Raw genomic sequence first — 15,015 nt, forward strand, 5'->3', positions numbered from 1 at the left:
GCTCTTTGAAACAGTGTCAGGATTCTTAATGCCCGGTTGAGAAGGAAGACAAGATCTTACTTTAAAATCTGTGAAAGACAGCATCTCCAACATTCTTTGTACTACAAAGTGCATCAGCTTTCACTTTTACCAAATCCTGGCACAATACTTGGGGCCAATAATTTCTGACTCAAAGCAAAAATACTGTATCAAAAATTCAAGTTTTGATTCACTCATCTCCCTGCACCCAAGATGACTTTTTCAGCTCGTCAAAGATTGCAGTCCTCGAAGGAGAAACAAGCTGTTTGTAAATGGAGTTGAATAAATAGAATGATGCAGGAGTTTGAAACAAATTGGAAGAGAAGCAGCTGTCAGGACATATGAATTTCAGAGGCCTTTTAGAATCTGGCTTCTTTATGCCATAACCAAAATAAATCAACATATAGTGAAAAAGCCCAAAACAATAGTCATCTACAGAATAGGTTCTCTTTTATTGTCTCACTGCATTGAATACACAAAATGGCTCATGGTGAATGTTCCTGCATGCAGGAGAAACGACCGTAGAAATCAAAGGTCACCAGTGCTTTGTATATTTTCTAGTCCTTTTGTCCCAGAGCTCAAGAGAAATTCCTTTCATTTACAGAAAGTTTCCCAGTTTAAAAGACAATATTATTTACAAAAGCGTCAACATTTTCGTGGGGAAAAAGCAGTTACATCATGCAAAAATATACTTTCAGCCAGCCATTTTCACAATCATGAAAGCAAACCAGCACTTGAATTAACAAGACATACTCTGTAGTTACCAAAAAGGGAGAAAATGCAGTATATACAGTTCAGGGAACACTCAAATATTTCTTTTCATCACTTTCAACAATGCCAAATGCTTGAATCTGGGATATGTGAAACAAAACTGGGAAATGTTCCAATTTGGCCCACCTCATTAGAAAGTCTCAGTCACAATTACTGCCCTTTTTTTTGGCACATTGCGTGCGCATATGCGTATATGGAAGGGCAGAGAGAAAGTGGTGAGAATGAAGACCAATTCTGTGATTTGCTGGATCTTTTACAGCATGATAGTTAAAACTAAAATGAAATCAAATAATTTTACCCAGCTTAAGTGACTATATACTCATTGCTGTTGTAGATTGTGAATACGGGAATGACAGGAAGAGAGATAATCAGTGCAAGATTAGTTCATGGTTTTACAAACCAAAAGTTTTACAAAACTTATTAACCTGCACTCTAATATCAAAACAGGTACACAATACTCTAGAATATGAAAATGACACTAACTACTGTACATATAAAAACAAAAGTGAAGAGTCTGTTTGCTCAAAGAAACAATACATACTTCCAAAATTACATCATACAAATCTCAATTCCTCATAGGGTTATTAATAAAAATCTATTTGTGCAATTTGAGTGTTCCCACATAAGCAATGCCTTTCTGCAAAACTACAGAAATTGTTACAGTCTGTTTTTATCATTCAATTTGTTACACTATTTTTTACCTGAATCTCAATACATTGAGCATGCTCATTTAGTGCATCACCAAATGCATTGCCCCAGAGCATCTTCCACGATAAACTGAATCTTCTGCACATGCCAAGAATGAAAAAACATTTCATTCCACTATGTAGAAGCTCAAGACAGACAGCATCTTTTCTTGAGGACGAGAATTTTAGGGTAGTGAAGGGGTGTGGGGAAGCAGTGGAGGAGTTTAGATCAGCAGATCTCATTCTAAAAACTTAACACATTAAGAATATGTCAAAATAATGGAATCAAATTTGTCTAGTACAAACATTAACAGTTTATCAACACATTGAAATCTTAGTTTGGAGATGACTAGGAACTTAACTAAGAGAATCACAACTCTGGGAGAATTGAACAATGAATACACATACAATATCAAAACAGGGTAAAATGTACATCTTTTCAATTATACTGATTACCCATACATTATTAATACATGACATTTGTTAACTGAAGTTCCAAATACAAAGCAATAGACTTGGCAGGAAATATGATGATATGGACAGAAAACATTATTTCCATCTACAAACAGCATTCAGTAGTGAAAATAAAAGTTCCTACTCCCGAAAACTGAAATGCAAAAAAGATGCTGTGTCTCAGAGTCTTAATACAACTGTAATAAATGGCTATCAGTCTGAAACTGTAGCAAATGCTTTGTTAAATGCAAACCAAAACCCCTGCCGTTACACGAATGCTAATACTTTAACTACATCAGAACATGACATCAACTTCAACAGAATGATTTGGACCACTGAACAAAACTGGAAAAGCATGTCAACATTAAACAAAATCATTCTCGCAACTGTATGTATACCAATGTGTTTATAAAGTGAAAAGTTCAGATTAACTTGCAATTAAACCAATGGAGTTTAAAAAGATAATGTCTGATTTACTAGCGTTCTGGCAGAGGGATTTACGTCACAAAACAAAATCAGCACAACTATTTGCAGCATTTTGTGGAACATACAGTTCTTGAATCTGACTGTAGGAGGTAGAGTCTTTTTTTCCAGAACTTCAGCATATTAATTCTGTGAGAGCTGCATAAATCTGATAATTCATGGCTGCCATGCAATAAATAACACTAGAGAAACAAATCTACATTGGAATTTCTGACCTATTCAGCTTGCAGCTTGTTTAGTCAGCCAAATAATGATGTTGACACTGACCACGCATTTTGAGATTGCCACATTGCTCTTGGTCTGTAATGCACAACTTAGTAGGTTGTTCTTTTCAGCTTATTGAGAATGTCAACCTATGACAACTAAGCTTTCAGAGGAGAGTAGAAAAAGAAGTGGAAAGAATGCCCCAGTCTGTTAACAGGAAGCCACAGTGATGAGCTTCATTTGGACCGGCCATGGAGTTCCTGAACATTATGGAAGAGGTGCAGGCTATAGCAGCAAGGAGACTGAAGAACAAATTGTTATCCACACATACCTTGGGGGATGCCACATCTACAAGTATAAGAGCACTGAAAATAAATAAATTCAAACTCCAAGTCAGCAATTACACAGCTCGAACTTCCAGTAAATCAAACTCTTTTGAGGCTGACTTTAAAGTTTAATATCATGCGGAGACATAAATGAGAATAAAGGAAAAATGCTTGCAAGACCTAGGTCAAGATGTGACCATCATTCAACCACATATCAGCAAAGCAAAATCGGATTTAAGTCCTTTTCAGTTAATAGCCGTTATCAATAGATGCAGAATGTCAGGTTCAATTTGCCAATACTCAAAGCCTCCAGAATATGCTACATCAATAATGATCTAATTTTCTGGCAGAACGGGTCTGAGGGCTCGATGTATTTAGGGGTGAATGAGTTCAATGCTGTAAACGTGGTACACAAATCTGCATGAGATGTAATCTTCCCAATTTCTGAAGCTTTCTACAACTGGGTCTTGGTGTTCCCAAGAAACATCAGCATATTGAGATGTGCTGACATGGGTTGGTAATACTGACAAAAAACTAAAACAGAACAGGCTGTAAACAAGCATGAATTACTTATAAGATTTTCCTTCTTAAAATGGAAAGCTAAGAATTTTAAATATGGGAAGTACAATTTGGCCTTCAATGTACAGTAAAGGGTGCAGAGCCATGTATGACAGAAGAATACGCCCTAGGATATTAAAAAAGTATGTTCTTATTGGTACATCTTATGCTCATCATTGCACATTGTTTAACTCTGGGAGTTACTCATTACTATCTCACATTTTAGGACACATAATCCAACTTCATGCAGCTGCTTTGGTCTTGATGCAGTTATTAATATTTAAATTGATTTATCTGCAAAATTTTCCTCAAACTACTTTCTATTATAATGGCTTGTTAAAAGATACAAGCTCCAAATTTTAAATCAAATTTCCAATTAAGCAGTGTTACAGACCAAACACGATTTTAAATCTTGATTTTGTTTTCTGGTTGTGAAGAGGAGTTCAGGAAATTTAACAAACCTGAAATATCATTCATCCGTTAGTTTTAAAAATAGCATTGTGGTTCCCTCTGGCCAAAAAATGAAACTCAAGACTCAAATTTTTTTCTTTTGAAATGCTACCGAAAAGCTTCTGCACAAAGGCTAGTGTTTCCAATAATTTTGCTTTTAAAGGTTTCCAGTTGTTGTACAGTGGACATCAAATCATATTACCAAAACAATGTTATATAGGCCTGAAATGGATAATGTGTTTACATGGATAATGCTGCCTGGCAATGTAAGGATTGGCTGCACTGTAAACAGAAAACAAACACTCCCAGATCAGGTAAGGCACACGGGAAAATAAAGCCACACAGGTCACTCCCCTTCATTGCCCATTAATACTCTTAATTGATCTCAGCCCTGTGTGCCTTTTAGTGAGAATGGGTGTTTAAAATGTACTCTATACCTATTTGGGCTAAGGGCTGATGAAATTCACTACAATTAGGAACCAGCCACAAACGTACTGAACACAGTGCTGATCAGGTTTGTTTTTTAAAAAAAAGAACTTCTTTTAAGAACAGCTTAAGAACCTTGCTGCACTGATTGAGGAACTGCTAAGCTTCCTATTTAGTCTGAATGAATCCCAGTCCAGTTATTGGCCCAACAGTTAAAATTTTCTTAATTGTGCACAAACAGCAGAAAAACTGACAAAAACAGAAATTTGCTAAAAATATCAATGATTCCCAAGTCAGGATCATAGGCATCCAACTCTTTGCTTTGGGTTACAATAATTTAATAAGGGAGATAACATACATAAAATATGCCCTTCATACTGTTGTGGCATAACCACTTTAACTTTCGAGACAGATTGAAGTGGTCACCCAGTCATTGATCTGAAGTAAGTAACTGTCTGCATTTCAGCAAGTTTGCACTTATTGGTTTCACAGTTACACAATTTCACTAATTTGGTATTGCTCCTTAATGCTTGGGGTGAATGCCCACAGGAACTGCACCCATAGATTGCCAAGCAGATCTCGAAATGTCTACAATACTGTAATATTGATACAATACTTACACATTTTAAATCTGTTTGGCAGAAGTAGACATTTTAAGTTAGCACGAAGGTCCAAAACAATTGGAATCTTTGTTGTTGCAGTAAACAGGCACTTTACATTAAAAAAAACTCCATTTTATCAGACTATTATGTATCTCAGTCTGATTACTATATCCCACATAATTTGGTTAGTGTACTATAAAAATGAAATCCAGTAAATTTAGTGTAATGTATAGAAAGAGAATGAGCGAGTGCATCTGTACCTAGTAAACCTATTCTACATGTCACACATTTTTATAAGAGAAAAGGGGTAGGTATGGTCTGCAATTTCACATGAAAGACTGTTCGTCTTGTTCTTTTTCCCCATCTTTGCTCAGATTCTGTTTGCATATTTTTCACAGACTGCGTTGTAGAGGCATCCATTATATCCTGCAGGAAATAAACAAAGATACATTTGAAAGAGTGATCCATACATTACAATAAACTGTTTTCAGCTCAACATTTCATTGTGACTATGAGATAAACTGAAATAAATTCTTAATATAATAATGTCATTTATGGTATAGGAGCTGCACAGAGTCTGATGATGCACATGTAACCCCAAATTCTTCCATTACTGCACACTTTGCTTAGAAAAGAATTGAGCCAATCTGCATTGCCTCTTCCCATCTTTTCTTCCAAATGGCATCATTGCACTTGTCCATACTAAGTTCCACGTTTCACCAACTCTGCCAGCCAGTATCCTTTCGCAGGCAATTATATTACGATCACTGTTTGACACTCTTCCATGTTTGTTAACATGGAAATTTAGAATACAGAGTCAAATTTCTCAATCACTTGTATACAGCAAAAAAGCAAGTGGTTAGCTTTTACCATTTGGAAACAGCACCATTTGCCTTTCTCCATTCCAAATAAAATCCATCTACCACAACTTGCTGCTTCCTTTGCTGAAATCAATATTTTATTCAATTGCACAACAACCTTCCTACTGCATCAGCCTTAATTTTTGGTAACCAACAATTTATGGAGTACTGTATCAAACCTTTTAGAATTAATATGAGCAACATCCTTTACATTCCCTTCAACAACTTTCCCTATTACTTCATCAAAAAATGAAATGAGATAAGTTAAGCATGGTCTGTACAGGTTCTGAGTTAATTCAAATCTCTCCTTTACATTGAGAGTTCTGTTGCTTCCCTGGTGCCAATGATGGTTACAGAGATGCTTGTTTGTCCCCTTAACAATAGGATCCCCTGTAATTATATTTTGATTTGCTTTTTCTTCCAGTAGAATCCCCTTCCATTGTTACCAGGGTCTGACATGCATTTCATCAGAGTATCACCACCCCAGCAATCACTAACATTGAGTATCTGTTTGAGTGGCAACACTGCCCAAAGACTACTACCAACACTTTTCTACTCTTCCAGGTGGCCAGCCACCTATGCTGACCTCGCCGCCTGTGGGTAACCAACCTGTGAAATGCATGATTCAGGAAACTTTCATGCTCTACAGTGACTCCAGTTGCCCCTTCTGAGTCTGAACTACAGCAATTGGAGACACGTCAAGACACTTCACCCATCTTGAGAAACCATGTGAGATCAAAGTTCTTACATCATGTAAGTCTACTGGACATTCTATACCTTCAGGCAGGCAATCACAATTACAAAAGGAGGCCACTTGCCTCATCATGTTTGCACTGGTTCTCCAAATGAGCATTATGAATTAGTGTCATTTGCCTGCCTTTGCCCTGTAAACATTCAGTGTTTCTATTCATGTAATCATCTGACACATTCTCCTTTGCCTCAATTGAACCTGCTTCTACTGCACTTCTGGTCAGTGCATTCCAGACACCAACTGTTTAGCGTGTGCAAAAGGCTTTCTCGCATCTTATTTGCTTCTTTTGAAAACTACTTTAAATCTGTGCTCTCTCATGTTTAATCCTTCCATTTCACCCAGGCCCTTCATGATTTTGAAAACGTGAGTGAAATATCCTCTTTTCCTATGCAAACAACTTCTATAATTTGTCTTTATAATTGAAGTTTCTCATTCCTGAAACCACTGTGTACTCTCTTCAATGCATTCACATCTTTTCTGATGTGTGGCACTCAACTGTACATATTCCAGCTGAGCTCTAACGAATGCCTTACACAGGTTCAGCCTCTATCAAAAAAGCACAAGATACTGCATGTTTTATTAACTGCTCTCCACCTGTACTCACATTAATGCATCATGGACATACACATCCAGATCTCTGTGCTTCCGTGCACACACTACAGCAGTAACCTTTATTTTATAATACCTTGCCTTATTCCTTCTGCTAAATTGTATCACCTCACCTATGAGCTCTAACTCTGCACAAGACTGGTACGTGGCAGTGTATCAAATGCATTTTGGAAGTTTGCACTACATCAACCCTCTTTGATACCTGTTCAAAAGAACTCCAACAGGTTAGTTAGACGTGATTTTCCATGAGGTAATCTACGTTGGTTCTCTTGAATCAACTTATAATTGCCCATGTGATTACTAATTCTACATTAATTATTTCTAGAGGGTTTCCCAAAACCAAAGTCAAATTGACTGGTTTGTAATTGCTGGGCCTATATTTACTTTCATTCATTCATTCATTCATGGGAAGAGGGAGACATTGCCCATCCCTAATTGTCCAGACGTCAGTTAAGAGTTAACTACATTGCTGTGGGTGTGAAATCACACAGGCCAGACCAAGCAAGAATGGCAGTTTCCTTCCCTAAAGGACATTGGTGAACCAGAAGTGTTATTCCAACAATTAGCAATGGATTCCAGGTCATTAGACTTTTAATTCCAGATTGCCACTGAATTCAAATTCCACTGTCTGCAATAGAGGGATTCAAACACTGGTCCTCAGAATATTAGCCTGATCTCTGGATTAACAATCCAACAATACTACTAGGCCGCTGCTTCCCCTCATCCTATCCTTTTTTGAATTAGAGTATAATGGTTGCAATTCTCCAATAGCAATCAGTCTATGCAAGATTGAAAGATTATGGCAGTGTCTCATCATTTTCACCATCACTTGTTTCAGTATGCTTGCATGTACCTCATTAAATCTGCCTCAACTTCAAGTACCAAAAGCTTGTCTAATACTTCAATTTCTAACAGTCTTTCATTCTTTGTCACTATGGCCTGGGAAGCATCATCATCTTTAATAAGACAAATAAGACAAAAGATGGGCCACAAGCTGAAAGTTTGTGGTGGTGAGATTCAAGGAATCAAGGCTACACACAACCCAACCGTGTCACCATGCTCTCTCATGTTCTGTCTCCCCTGTCCCTTGGTCTTGTTAATCTGACTCTCATTCTTCTTCTTCCCCTACTCCTCAAAGTTTGGAAAACACTGCCATAAAGCCTTCTAAAATATGCACTGAAATGGGATAGAACAGAAGGAGGATCTGAGGTACGTTTAGAAAAACAACTAAAATAAAACAACATATTAAGGCACTATTAAGCAAGACGGAAGAGGAAAACAACATCAAAGAATCAAATTCATGATTCAAAGGTTGTTATTGGAAAATGGGTTTTGATTTATGGGGCATTGACACTAGTACTGGGACAAGAAGAAATTGATTAGGATAGCCTTCACCTGAATCATGCTGGGACCAGAGGACGAGGTAATAGTACATATAATGGGATACAAGTAATGATAATCAAAGTACAATAGGAAGAGACAGCGACTAGAACATGTAGGAGAAGTAGGCCATTAAGTCTGATCAAATATTCAATGAGATCATATTTTATCTTATAATCTTTACTTTCCACTATCACCTTGCATCCACTATATCTGTTATTACTTCCTTCGATATCCTAGGATGTATCTCATCATCTCCAGGTGACTTATCAGCCTTTAACTCCATTAGTTTCCCTCATACTTTTTCTCTAGGGATAATTATTGTATTTATTTCCTCTCTCACTTTTGTCCCTTGATTTAGTATTTTGGGAATGCTATCAGTGTCTTCACTAGTGAAGACTGATGCAAAGTATTTATTCAAATTCATTGCCGTTTCTTGGTTGCCTATTATTTTCCTAGGTTCTTTCCGAGAGGACTTTATTCACTTTGGTTTCTCTCTTTTTAGATAGTTAAAGCTTATGTTGTCTGTTTTGATATTACTTGCTAGTTTACCCAAAGTTTATTTTTTCTAATTCTTTTTTTGATTATTTTGTTGATTTTTAAAACTTTGCCAATCTTCTGCTTAATCTTTATCACATTGTATGGATCTGTTCTACATGGACAACCAGTACACGTGCAGGAAGCATCTCAGCTTCAAATCCTGAACGCTCAGGTTTCGGAGCTGGAGTGGTGTCAGGGGACACGATGGAACATCTGGAGGCTGAGAGAATCGTGGATAGCATGTACAGAGAGATGGCCATACCACAGACTAAGACTGCACAGGCAGAAAAGGAATGGGTGACCACTGGGCAGACTAAGAGGATGAGGCAGGCAGTGTAAAACTCCCTGGAGCAATTTTCCTTAAAAACAGATATACTACTTTGGGTACTGTTGAGGGGAAATAGTCTCTCGGGGAAAAAGTGCAACAACCAAATTCATGGCACCACTACTGGCTCTGGGAAAGAGCAAAAAGTGTGGAAAAACAATGGCTATAGGGGATTCAACTGTAAGCAGAATGGTTAGGTCTTTTTCTGGTCACAAGTAGAACTTCAAAAAGATAGCAATTTCAGGATTAATATTAGTGCCATGTGCCAGTCAGAGTAGCAATAGCAAGACATATTGGATGAACAGGTGGCTAAAGAAATGATGACGGGGTATGGTTTTAGAGTCCTGGGGGACTGTTACCAGCTCTGGGAGAGATAAGGTCATTACAAACTGGATGGGTTATGCCTGCGCAGAGTCAGGATTAATGGTCTAGCGGGGTACTTGCTAGAATGGTTGGGGGGTGGTTGGGCATGGAGGGGGCATTTAAGCTAAATTAGTAGTTATATGGGAAGCTATTCAAGGATTTAGGGGAAGGGGAATGAAGGATAAGAACAAGACAGAAAAAGGAATAAGAGAAATGATAGACAGCAGAATCAAAGGCTAGAATCAACCAAGGCACAGTAAAAGAAAATGGGAATGGGACAAGGAATGTTAACAAGATAAGCCTTACGGCTTTGTGCCTGAATGCATAGAGCATTCAAAATCATGCATAAAATGTAAATGGGTATAATATAGTTAGGATTAAAGAGACATGGTTGCAGAGTGACCAAGGATGGGAAGTGAACATTCAGGAGTAATCAGTATTTACAAAGGACAGAAAAGAAAAAGTGATGGAGTTGCATCACTGCTTAAAGAGGGTATAAATATAATACTGAGGAATGATAGTAGGTCAGACAACATACAATCTGTGTGGGTAGAATTGAGAAACAAAAAACAAAACAACATTACCGGGGATGGTAAATAGGCTGCCAAAGTGTAGGATGTTGGGAATGGCATTAAATAGGAAATTAGAGATGCATGTTGTAAAGGAACATCTGAAATCATGGGTTACCTTTAATCTACATATGGATTGGGCAAATCAAATTAGTCATGATACTGCAGGAATTCTGGAGTCTGTGCAGGATGGTTCTCTGGACCAATACAATGAGGAACCAACTAGAAAACAGACTACCTCAGACTTGGTATTTTGCAATGAGAAAGGATTAATTGGTAATGTGGTTTCAGGCAACTTGGGGATGACCAACCATAATGTGCTGGAATTCATCAAGGTGGAGATTGAGGTAGGTGATTCTGAGACCAGGGTCCTGAATCAACTTGAGAAACTACAATGGTATATGTGGTGTGAATTGGTTATGAAGAATTTGGAAATGTCACTGAAAGTAACAGTGGATTCGCAATAGCAAACAGGTGAACAACAAAAACTGTTTATTCCTGTCTAGCACAAGAGTGCAAAGAGAACAGCGGTAAACAATGGCTTATGAGGGAAGCTAGAAGTAGTCTTAGATGCAAAAATAAGCATATAAGTTGGCAAGAAAAAACAACTGTCGAGAGGTTTGGGAACAGTTTAGAGGTCAAAGGAGGACAAAGTGATTGATTAAGGAAGGGAAAATAGGGTATGAGAGTAAGCTTGCAGGGAATATAAGAACTGACTGAAAGTTTCTATAGGTTTGTAAAGGAAAGGTTGGTGAAAATGCATGAAGTCCCTTACAGTCAGAAATGGGAATTTATAATAGGAAGTAAGTTGATACTCCACTTGTGACTTCACAAAAGAGGGCACGAATAATTTACAGGAAACGATAGGCAACATGGTTTAGTAAGGAGGAACTGAAGGAAATCTGTATTAGTACAGAATTGAAGGAGAACACTTAACTTCCTGGGTTAACCATGGTTAATTTATCACCTTCCTAGAATCCTTCTTCCTCACTGGCATATATCTTTATTGAGTCAGCACTATTTTCTTGAATGGCTTTTTAACTTGCAGTCTTAAATGTTGACGGGTGATAGCACAAAATACATCATAGGGTGCCTCAGATTTGGGTCAGACAACTTGCCATTTGGTCAAGACTTCACTCCACTGGGAGTGTACGGTGGTTAGTTAGAAGAATTCACGCACAGGCAAATTCCACATCAATTAGTCCTCCCCCACCTACCCAAATTAATTTCAAGACTTGAACATCAAAGCTCTTATGAACAACTTCAACAGTAGACCTGAACGTTGTACTACCTTCATAGCCCAGGATGCCCGGTACTACAACATGGACATCACTGTCCCAAGTGAGACATGACTCGCAGGAAGAGGCCAGCTTAAATAACAAGATGCAGTTACGGATTCTTCTGGAATGGCAAACCATAAGAACAGCATATCTAAGAAGTCATTAATTGTATCGAGTACTGGGGCGGAGACACTGACAACTCTGATGTGCTGCTTCTGGGTCAGAGTGGACTGCAGGTTCAGATGGTGCTAATGTACTCGACCCAGGGATTTGCTGTCTATTAGTTTTTACAACAATCTGGTTCAGTAACATCTTTTAGGGAAAGAAAGCTACTTCACAAAAGAGGGCACCTGATCTGACCTATATTAACTCCAGATCTACAGCAACGTGGTTGACTTAACTGTCCTCTGGACAATTAGGGATGGCTAATAAATGCTGGCTTAGCCAGTGACATCCATGGTCCACAAATTAACTCACTCTATTCAGTCATGCTAATATTAACAGAATTGAATAACCAACTCGCTGCATAACTGGTGGGCGGCACGGTGGCACAGTGGTTAGCACTGCTGCCTCACAGCGCCAGAGACCCGGGTTCAATTCCCGACTCAGGCGACTGACTGTGTGGAGTTTGCACATTCTCCCCATGTCTGCGTGGGTTTCCTCCGGGTGCTCCGGTTTCCTCCCACAGTCCAAAGATGTGCGGGTCAGGTGAATTGGCCATGCTAAATTGCCCGTAGTGTTAGGTTAAAGGGGTAAATGTAGGGGTATGGGTGGGTTGCGCTTCGGCGGGTCGGTGTGGACTTGTTGGGCCGAAGGGCCTGTTTCCACACTGTAAGTAATCTAATCTAATAATGGACAGACATCGGTCCATTGCTTCTTCCCAACACAACATTTTAATCCATCGTGTTTTGTTTTATTTAACACAATTAAAATAATTTGCAAATTGGAAGAAATGTGCAAAAATTGTTGAATAACGAGGTTCTTTTACTTTCAGTTTTTGGCCCTTTCAAGAAGCCCCGACTACAAATTCTGCACTGAGGTCCTGAATTTGAAGGAATGCAGCAGTGGTAGATGAGCGCGAATAAGCGGTTTAGATGAAATCAGAGAAAAATATTTTTCACTCAGAGGGTGGTTAAAAACATGGAATGTACTGCCTGAGAGGATAGTATAAGAAGGTGCTCTCAATGAGTACTTTAAAAGCCAGGTCACAGTAGGCCACAGACCAAGTCAGGTAAATAGGCTAAGTGTAGCTTGGTGTTTGTTGATCGGCATAAACGTGAATGGCTTGTTTCTATGCTGAATGGCCCTATGACTCTGTCCCACCAGCTTCTTTCTTATAACTAATAAGATCCCATAGAGATGGTAGCAAAAGCAGAAATTGCTGGAAAAACTCAGGTCTGGCAGCAACTGTGGACAGAAAGCAGAGTTAACTTTTCATGTCCAGTTTCAAATTTTTCAGAATTTGATTCACCTCTGCAATATCAATGCCAGAATCAGGAGATTCGCAAACATTTGGAAAGATGTGTTATGCAAGGAAGGTGTAGGGAAAACAAACTCTAATGGAGACCTCCGCCTGATGAAATGTCTGGAACATGACCTTGTCATAGCAAACATTCTCTTCTGCAATGACAAGAAGAAGGCCTGTCAACACTCCTGCTCTGAGCACTGGCACCTAATAGACCATAACATTATGGCCCACAGATGACAGAGGTTGGTAGTAGATGCTAAGTATTCACCCTGGAGCTCAGTAACCAATGGTGTTCCAGGAATCTGTTCTGGGAACTCTGCTCTTTTTGATTTATAAAAATGACTTGGATGAGGAAGTGGAAGGGTGGGTTAGTAAGTTTGCCGATGACACAAAGGTTGGAGGAATTGTGGATAGTGTGAAGGGCTGCTGTAGGTTGCAACGGGACATTGACAGGATGCAGATCTGGGCTGATAAGTGGCAAATTGAGCTCAACCTGGATAGGTGCAAAGTGATTCATTTTGGAAGGTCAAATTTGAATGCAGATTACAGGTTAAAGACAGGATTCTTGACAGTGTGGAGGAACAGAGGGATCTTGAGGCCCATTTCAATAGATCCCTCAAAGTTGCCATCCAAGTTGATAGGATTAAGGAGGCATATGATGTGCAGGCTTTCATTAGCAGGGGGATTGAGTTTACAAGCCGCGAAGTCATGCTGCAGCTCTAAAGCTCTGGTTAGACCATACTTGAAATATTGTGTTCAGTTGTGGTCGCTTCAATATACAAAGGATGTGGAAGCTTTAGAGAGGGTGCAGAGATTTACCAGGATGCTGACTGGTCTGGAGGGCATGTCTTATGAAGAAAGGTCGAGGAAGCAAGGGCTTTTATCATTGGAGTGGAGGACGAGAGGTGACTTGATAGTGATATATAAGATGATGAGAGGAATAGGTATAGTGAGCGACGTTTTCCCCATGGTGGAAATGATCACGAGGGGGCATAATTTTAAGATGATTGGAGGTAGGTTTAAGGTAGATGTCAGAGGTCTGTTCTTTACACAGAGTGGTGAGTGCGTGAAATGCACTGCCAGCAGTGGTTGTAGAGTCAGCTACAGAGGAATATCGATTACCCAAAACACACGGACGGGGGTATTTCATTTGGTAAATCGAATTCCGGATAATCAAATGCTGGATAACGTACCTCAGCCAAGCATCAGGACTCTGCAAACTTGCCTGATTATCCAATATTCGGATAATCAAATGCCTGATAATCAAGGTTCCTCTGTACATTAGGGACATTTAAGCGACACTAGGATAGGTACATGGATGATAGTAAAATGTAGGGTATGCAGGTTAGTTTGATCTTAGAGTAAGATAAAAGGTTGGCACAACATCAAGGGCTGAAGGACCTGTACAGTGCAATATTGCTCTGTATTCTATGTTCTATCTTCTATATCCAAGCAAGGAAAAGCAGAGATATCTGCATCACCCATGCCATTCCCAGAGTCAACAACTGCTGGACTAACCACCGATTAATCTGCTCTAGTACTTCCAACGATATAGCCCCAACTGGCAGGGGCAGTAAAGATTCTGTTGCAGTAGAATCAACATTTCTGGACTGAATAACCCTCAGAAGCAAGGCTTACTCAGTTGGCGTCGCACAGCCAATCTGGCAATGACCAACATGTCACAGCCGCAGAGTCTCTGCAGTACCTTATCCATGTTAAAATCCACCATGCACAATGAGACGCTCAGGCTCTCAACTGGAAACATTAAAACTAGTTTGACAAGGATGTTCAGGAGATTCTCGATCTGATAAACAGCAAATGCAAGGGATTCCTGAATTAGCAGCTCCAAAGCTGAGGGGGAAATCAGGTCTGTGGCAGTTGCACCTCAGCCTT

The 15,015-nt window shown here is 39.2% G+C and overlaps 1 protein-coding gene across 2 annotated transcripts in view; it reads right to left on the minus strand.

Moving 5' to 3' along the window:
• Nucleotides 1-451: 451 nt before the first annotated feature.
• nras (NRAS proto-oncogene, GTPase) overlaps nt 452-15,015 on the minus strand; it is an 85,878-nt gene continuing 71,314 nt past the window's right edge. For both annotated transcript variants that reach the window (XM_087973679.1, XM_087973680.1), the window contains exon 6: nt 452-5,403. The gene's annotated coding sequence lies outside the window, so the exon portion shown is untranslated. The remainder of the gene's footprint in view (nt 5,404-15,015) is intronic.

The sequence above is a fragment of the Chiloscyllium plagiosum genome, unplaced genomic scaffold (assembly GCF_037043375.1).
Source record: "Chiloscyllium plagiosum isolate Xiang-an unplaced genomic scaffold, Cpla_swu_hap1 HiC_scaffold_26, whole genome shotgun sequence".
Lineage (NCBI taxonomy): Eukaryota > Metazoa > Chordata > Chondrichthyes > Orectolobiformes > Hemiscylliidae > Chiloscyllium > Chiloscyllium plagiosum.